At 41.6% G+C, this 8,461-nt stretch overlaps 1 non-coding gene across 1 annotated transcript; it reads left to right on the top strand.

The window, feature by feature from the left end:
• Positions 1 to 8,039: 8,039 nt before the first annotated feature.
• Positions 8,040 to 8,112, top strand: TRNAK-CUU. The gene has a single exon. It is a non-coding gene; the product is annotated as a tRNA-Lys (tRNA).
• The last annotated feature ends 349 nt before the right edge of the window (positions 8,113 to 8,461 follow it).

Below are 8,461 nucleotides of genomic sequence, written 5' to 3'. Positions count from 1 at the left end.
TGGGATAGGGATCTATAGTCTTTCTAGGGGCCGTGGAAGGAGGGACATCATGGGAAGAACCACAAGATTTATGTAAGAGTAATTCAGTCTTTCACAGATAATTCATCAGTCCATTTTCTCTAGGAGTCATTCTATGTAAACCCTCCATTCTCCTATGATGTCGATTGTTTACTTTCTGGGCCTGACCCACAGCTATCATGCAGGGACTTCCCTTTACCATCATCTTGGAAAATCCCTTTGTGTATCATGCATATTGGATCCCTATTTACTGGATCTAGGGTCTTTTTCTTTGTTTACTTTCTCACTTGCCTTCATTTTCTCGGTAGAAAGAGAAAGCAGAAGCAGCAGGTAAGTTCTGAGACCAGGCTTAAATTTAGACTTAAAAATGTCTTTACCTTTATATATGATTAATAGTTTCACTGAGTATAGAATTCTTTTTCTTTAAGATTTTATTTATTTATTTAAGAGAGATTGGGGGGGTAGAGGGGAGGGGCAGAGGGAGAAGCAGACTTTCCACTGAGCAGGGAGCCCAATGTGGGGCTTGATCCCAGACCCTGAGATCATGACCTGAGCCAAAGGAAGATGCTTAACTGACTGAGACACCCACGCAGCACTGAGTATAGAATTTTAAGTTGATACTTTCTTTTTTTGGGAATTTTTTGAAAGTATGTCTTAATTAACTTCTAGATTTCAACTTTTTTTTTTTTTTTTGAGAAGACAGCACTATTTATTTATTTTCTTTACTCTTATTTGTAATATGTTTCTGCTCTGGAAGATTTTGGATTTTTATTTTAATCACTGAAGTACTAAATTCATAATATTGTGCCTTTAAATGGGTCTTTTTTTCACTGCTTTTTGTGGGGTACATGATGGCCTCTTTCAATTTGGAAATCCATGTCCTTCAGCACGGGGAAATTTTCTTTTACATCCCTTCATACTCTGTTTTTGGAACTCTTAGTAGAGAATTGTACCTCCTTGACTGATTCTCTAAAATTCTTTTCTTGGGGCGCCTGGATGGCTCAGTGGGTTAAAGCCTCTGCCTTCGGCTCAGGTCATGATCCCAGGGTCCTGGGATTGAGTCCCGCATCGGGCTCTCTGCTCAGCAGGGAGCCTGCTTCCCTTCCTCTCTCTCTGCCTGCCTCTCTGCCTACCTGTGATCTCTGCCTGTCAAATAAATAAAATCTTTAAAAAAAATAAATAAAATAAAATTCTTTTCCTTACTTAAGTGTCATTCTTCTGATTCTTCTATTTTAATGTTTACTTCAGTTATCATTTTGAATTTCCAAGAACATATTTTTTCAGATTATGACTTTTGAAATAGCATCCAGTTCTTGTTTTATGTGTTTGCAGTTTTCTACTTTTATTTGACAATCAGCAGTTAGTTCTCATCCTCACTAACTGTCTAGATTTTTGAACATGGGAACAGGTACATAGGTTACCAATGTATGCAGCTTGTTGGGTCAGTCTGCATGCTCGTTACATTTTCTGGACAATCACACACAGATATGGTATGGAAGATTCCTTGTTTCTTTGGCCCAGGCAGCTTTGTGGAGTCTGGTCTCAGTGTGCACACCTGGAGCTGACATCTCCATCATGGCAAATTTCTGGATCTCTTTGAATGGCTGAGGGGAATGCTTCTGGAAACCCACTCCTTGGGTCTGCTTGTGAATGTTGATGATGTTTTCTGTGGTCACCACCTCATTGATGACCCTTCTTCTGGCCACCCTTTACAGAATCCATTCTGCCAGGCCCTGGTTGGAAAGGAAGCAACATCCAGTTCTTCTTAAAGGGTACAATATGTTCTCTCAACTCTGACTAATGATAATTAAAAAACAACAACAACAACAACAAAAGACAAGCAAACAAACTTTGGTTCCTTGCATTGTTTCTATCTGATCTTAGTCCTGTTTCTTTTTCTTTTCATTTTTTTAAAGGCTTTATTTGTTTGTCATAGAGAAAGAGAGAGAGAACATGAGTGGGGTGAGGGGCAGAGGGAGAAGCGGGCTCCCTGCTGAGCAAAGAGCCCGATGCAGGACTTGATCCTAGGACCCTGGAATCACAACCTGAGCTGAAGGCAAATGCCTAACCAACTGAGCCACCCAGGTGTCATTTTTTTTTTTTTTTTTTTTTTGAATTTTTTTGGTCTTTTTTTTTTTTTTTTTCTTTTGTGTTAGATGCCTTCTTCTTGTGTTTGGGAGGCACACAAAGCTGACTAGGTCTCTGCATGGGTGTGGCTAATTGACATGGAGGATTTGCTATAGCAAAATGAAAATAAGCCTGGGTATTATTGATGTTTTTGTTCAGTAACTCCAACAATATATATAAATTGCTTTTTGAGGCACCTGTCTCAGTCAGTTAAGTGTTTGCCTCCAGCTCAGGTGATAATCCCAGGGTCCTGGGATCAAGTCCCACATTGGGGTCCTTGCTCAGTGCAGAGTCCGCTTCTCTCTCTCCCTCTGTCTCTCAACCCATTCATGCTCTCTCTATCTCTGTCTTTCTCAAATAAATAAATAAAAATTTTGGGGCACCTGGGTGGCTCAGTCAGTTAAGCATCTACCTTTGGCTCAAGTCATGATCCCAGGGACCTGGATCAAGTCCCACATCGGGCTCCCTGGTCAGTGGGGAGCCTGCTACTCCCTCTGCTCTCTCCTCCCACTCATTTTTGCATGCTCTCTCTCTCACTCTCTCTCTCTCAAAAAAATAAATAAAATCTTTAAAAATTAAAAAAAATCTTTAATGAATAAATAAATAAATAGAATTGCTTCTCTGCAGCCAACCATGTTCTCAAGAGAAACCTGGTTGTCAACTTCTCCTGCCACACTTCCAGGAGCTAGGCAAGATGATTAATTAGGATATTAATTAAAATAGGAAGCTATCTGCTGAAGAGATCTAGAAGTGCAGTGGCTTGAAATAGTTTTCTTTCACATAACTATCAAGGTTGGGTAAGTGGTCTGCTCATCTCCACCCAGTCATTTTAGGAATTCGGTTTTCTTCTGTCTGGGTACATATTATAGGGCATTGGTTCCCAATGGACCTGGACCAACAGCATCAGCATCACCTAGAGTATTGTTAGAAATGCAGATTTTCAGGCCTACCTCAGACATAGGGAGTCAGCTACTTTGGGAATGGGGCTTAGTGTTCTCATAAACCCTGAGGTGATTTTGATCCATGTCAAGGTGTAAGAATCACTACCCGCAGGCATTGTCCTTTTCTTTGTGGTTGAAACAGAGTGTCAGAGGAGCCTATGGTCCCTCTCAGGAAAGGGGAAGAGCCAGGAGCAGCTCAGGTGCAGGAATGTGTTTTCATGTTTTTTTGGTGAGAGCTTAGTGTTCTGGATCACACTGCAGTGGGGTTGGGAACCATGCTGCCTGCCTGACATCCCACTTGCCCAACCACAAACTTGATTATCATGGAAAAAGAGAGAATGAATTTTGATGGATCACTAGCAGTCAGCCAGAGAGAGGGAAGAGTTTGGTGCATGTGTCAGTCATGGTTTACTTCCACCCAAGCCTATGTTGTCAGCCCTTTACCTATACCTACACCGCATCTAGTATTACTGAGCCCTGGGCCTCCCTGGGTCACTCTCCCCAGAGAATAAACCTTCCATCTCTTTGAGGGGCTGAGCAAAAGAGAATTGCTCAGCTGTTTGCTGCAGGGTGAAAAACTAATTTAATGGTTCGTTATACAGATTTTCAGTCAGTTCTTCTGTTGTAAGCCTGATGCCTTATGTCCTCTAAGTACTTTCAGACCTTCGTTTCTGAGCTGGGCCACCACTCTTCTTGTTAGATTAGCTCATTTTTCACTGGGCCACGTGGGATCAGCTTCCTCAGCTCGTTAAGTTATTGCTTCTCCATCTACTGTATGTATTCTTGACTTTCTTTTTTTTTTTTTTAAAGATTTTATGTATTTATTTGACAGACAGAGATCACAAGTAGGCAGAGAGAGAGAGAGAGAGAGAGAGAGAGAGAAGCAGGCTTCCTGCGGAGCAGAGAGCCCGATGCGGGGCTCGATCCCAGGACCCTGAGATCATGACCCGAGCCGAAGGCAGCAGCCCAAACCACTGAGCCACCCAGGTGCCCCTATTCTTGACTTTCTTAATCATTATTGTCTCTTCCATTTGTCTTTGGGAGCTTATGTCTTTTAAAATTTTTACTTCATTGTAATAGTATTTTGGTGGGACAGGAGATAAATGGGTGTGTTCAATCTGCCATTTTTATTTTATTTTTAAATTTTATTTTAATTTTTGAAAGATTATTTATTTTACAGAGAAAGAGAGCACGGTGGGAGGGGCAGAAGGAGAGGGAGACAGGATCACAAGCAGTCTCCATGTGGAGCATGGAACCTGACACAGGGCTCAATCTCATGACCCTGACATCACGACCTGAGCCAAAACCAAGAGTTGGATACATAACCAACTGTACCACCCAGGCACCCTTCGATCTGCCATTTTTAATCAGAAGTACAAGTTTGAGAAATTGCAACTTTTATATTTAGGCAAAAAGTCTATTATGGAACATTAGAGGGCTCTCTGAGGAAAAAAAAAAAAAGGAAAACCTTCACACACAAACAGAGATGGTTAAAGGGGGAAAGTAAAATTAATTGTATTAATTCAGGGCGCCTGGGTGGCTCAGTGGGTTGAGCCGTTGCCTTCGGCTCAGGTCATGATCTCAGGGTCCTGGGATCGAGTCCCTCATCGGGCTCTCTGCTCAGTGGGGAGCCTGCTTCCTCCTCTCTCTCTGTCTGCCTCTCAGTCTACTTGTGCTCTCTCTCTGTAAAATGAATAAATAAAATCTTTAAAAAAAATTTTTTTTAAATTGTATTAATTCAAACTTAAGTTAGCTAAATTCATTGAAGTATGATTTGAAAAAGAGACACCTAGTTTGAGTACTGAATTAACACTACCTTTCATTTTCTCTTTTAAGTAGGGACAGGTAAACTTTTTCTGTAAAGAGCCAGATATAAAACGTCCTTAATCTGGGGGAGCCTTACAGTCTCTATTGCCACTACTTAACTCTGCAGATGCATAAAAGCAGGCATTGGCAATATGTAAATGAAAGGGCATGATTATTTTTTTTTTAACATTACTTACAGAAACAGGCAGCTGGCCATTTTGTCCCACAGGCCCTAGTTGGCTAGCCCAGTTTGAAAGCACTGAAAACTATTTTTTTAGACATTGGGCCATCAATGATCCTTTCAAGAGAACATTTGAGATCTCAGAATTAAGAAAATAGGGGTGCCTGGCTGGCTCAGTAATTGGGGCATGTGACTCTTGATTTCAGGGTTGCGAGTTCAAGCCCCACATTGGGTGTAGAGACTACTTAAAAGTAAACTCTTGAGAAAAATTAAGTCAATGTTTAAAAAATGATCAGTTGGGGAAAAAAAGATCAATTAATGATTAAAGATATAGAGGGAAATGAGCAGTGTACATGACCTTTCTTATTATATCAGAAATCTTACAACCTAGGTCGGAATTGGAGCCTTTGGTTCCACCTACAGGCAGAGTCTCTCTGTATCTAAGTCCTTGTGCCTTAATGTTTTTCAAAATATGCTCCATGGATGTACTCCTTGCCCAAGTATTCCTATGGTCATATGAATTTGAAACAGAGCATGTCCTGTTCGTTCTTGGAGATACCATCTACACTGCTAGAAGAAAGGCTCGGAGAAATCCTGCAATAAAACAGTTTTAACTTTATTGAACTCACAGCTTCTTAGATATATTTAATCAAAGGTTCCTTCCCTCTCATAGCAGCTATTAACGTCTATTGAAATGATTCCATGGAATTAGAGTTCATGATATTTTGGATCTCCCTATTTATGGTCTGGAATTTGGGAATTTATAGGTCAAAGTTTCCATACTTGATATTGTTAATCCTGTTTTAGACTGGTTCTGGCTTTGTATTCTGAGTTTAGACAATCCAAGGGCAATTCTGACAGCATTCATTAAACCTGCTTCAAAAAGGAATGCTGGGAAAACTGTGACCTTATAGGATCTAGTGAGGAGTGTTTTCATTTTCATTCCTTTAGTCTATAAGGAGAGAGAAGACAGACACTCACTGAATGTAAGTAGTAAAGTGGCACTAGCATGGGAGTGGATGGGAGGAGTTAGAGCATTTCTGACTTTAGGGTATTAAGTAAACCAACAACTAGTGTAAGGAAATTGACTAGCCCCACAGCCCAGAGACCATGTGCTCACTGTTTTGGGCTGCCCTACACAAAAGCCCGGGCTGAGGGCCTAGTGGCGCTGGAAATCCAGTGCATCTTCTGCTCACTCCCTTTTCCTTGGCATAAAGATGATTTCTAATCAATAACACTTGTGTTTATGGAGCTTTGTCCACCCAGAGGGGTAACTTAAAAAATTCTCCTGTAGACACTTGTGACATAGTAAGAAATACATATTTGGTCTCTGCCTCCAGTTTCTTTTCTTTTCTTTTTTTTTTTTTAAGATTTTATTTATTTATTTGACAGCGAGAGAGATCACAAGCAGGCAGCGAGGCAGGAAGAGAGAGGAGGAAGCAGGCTCTCCACAGAGCAAAGAGCCCAATGCGGGGCTCGATCCCAGGACGCTGGGATCATGACCTGAGCGGAAGGCAGAGGCTTAACCCACTGAGCCACCCAGGCACCCTCTGCCTCCAGTTTCTGACACAGAGCTCCTAAAATCCTTGTAATTTCCTGAGTGATAGGGGGAGAGAGGAGCATTTTCTTGTTATAGTTATCTAGTCTTCCCTGACATTAGAGCTTCTAAGATCCTTGGAATCGCCACAGGGTAGAGGAAAAAGATCCTACACCTACAAATGACAGTGAGGCCTGCCAGTGTATTAAGAAATTTGGTGCCTCTGTGCCCCCCTGACACTGTGTGGGGCCAGCCAACTTATAGTTTGGAAAGAGGATGAAAGGTTCAGGGATGAGGAACCTTTGGTTGCTGGATGACACATGGTCCCCAATGGGTAGAACAGCATCTGTGCTGCAATCATTTACTGAAGGTGAAAGTTAGCAGTGGAATTTAGAGATGGCTGCAACTTCTTGGACGTTGGTTTATTGGAGCCATAAGAGAATGCAAACCAATAAACAAAAGGTAAAATACACAGTTTCTTGGTTACTGTTATCCATAATCACTAAAATGGAATTAGAGAGTACTGGATCAAACTTTGATGCTAGACCAGGCTCCGATTTCTGTTTGATCTGAGCTTAGGCCTCTGACTTCAGTGGCCCCCTCAAGGGAAAAACTGCAGGCACAACGCACAGTACCTCTAAGACCTCTGGTCCACAGCAAGACAGTCCATATTGAGGAAGGGGTGGTGAAAAACCAGGAAACTACTGAAAGCAGGAGTACAGTGTGGCAGAGTGCTATTTTGTGGGTGGGTATCATCAGCTTCTTAAAGAACCTTGATGAAAATGGATTTTCAGAATAATTTAGAGGGAGTGCCTTTGGTTTTGGATGTTGTAAATGGAGGGGCATGTTTGGGTTCAGAGGGGACCTGCAGCTACTACTGAACAATCACGGATGGCTCTACATGGTCCAAACACTTGTTCCTGAGGGAAGAGCCAGCCTTGGGGGCTAGAAAAGAGCCACTGCAAGATCTGTTGAGCCTGAGAAGGATGACTACCCAGCTCTCTCTATAAACGCAAGTGGAACACCACGGATGAAGCCACTGATGCCTTTCATATACAAGACATGAGGGACTGGTTTCGTGATAATTAGGATATTCACCTACTGAATCTGCCCATTATCCAAATTCTGGTAAATGCCGTAGTTGAGGGACCCCCTCTTGCTAGGGCATCCCATATAACATTAGTGCTACACAACTGAGCAACAGTCTGGAAACCTTGTGGACTTTGCTGTCTTAGCTTCTCCTCATGGGTCTTACAGATGCTTATAAAAACATTAGGTTAATGAACAAGAGAATGGGAGAGGCTAAGGGAAGAGTCAAGGACTGGTTTTAGGAAAATGAAAAGTTTAAGATGGTTATTAAGAAATACGGTGGATCGAGGAAAGAAACATTGATAGGGGTGAATAAAAGACACAAGAGGAAAGTTAGAGTGCCTGGCTGGCTCAGTGGGAAGAGCATGAGACTCTTGATCTCAGGATCATGAGTTCAAGCCCCATGTTGGGTGTAGTGATTACTAAAATAAATAAATAAATAAATGAATAAATAAATTTGTTAAAAAAAGATAAAAGAGGACAGTCAGAGGACCCATTCCAGCAAGGTTAAAGTCATTAGATGTTTATTTAAACATGGATTAATAAAACATATTGATAGGCTTAAAACACAGGTCTTACTACTGCACTGTCACTAAAAGGTTGAGCAGGCTGATGAGACCCCTACTACTCTCCCATCATTAAAAAGCCCCAAACAAGTCAGCTCCATTTACCTCAGTTTGGGGTTATTTTTAAAGTGTGAAAGCAAGATTACAATGAGAAATTGGACATGCATTCACTGGGGGGAAATGGGCTTATTAGTCA

Source organism: Mustela erminea, chromosome 16 (assembly GCF_009829155.1).
Source record: "Mustela erminea isolate mMusErm1 chromosome 16, mMusErm1.Pri, whole genome shotgun sequence".
Lineage (NCBI taxonomy): Eukaryota > Metazoa > Chordata > Mammalia > Carnivora > Mustelidae > Mustela > Mustela erminea.
This window is presented reverse-complemented; position numbering and strand designations above follow the sequence as displayed.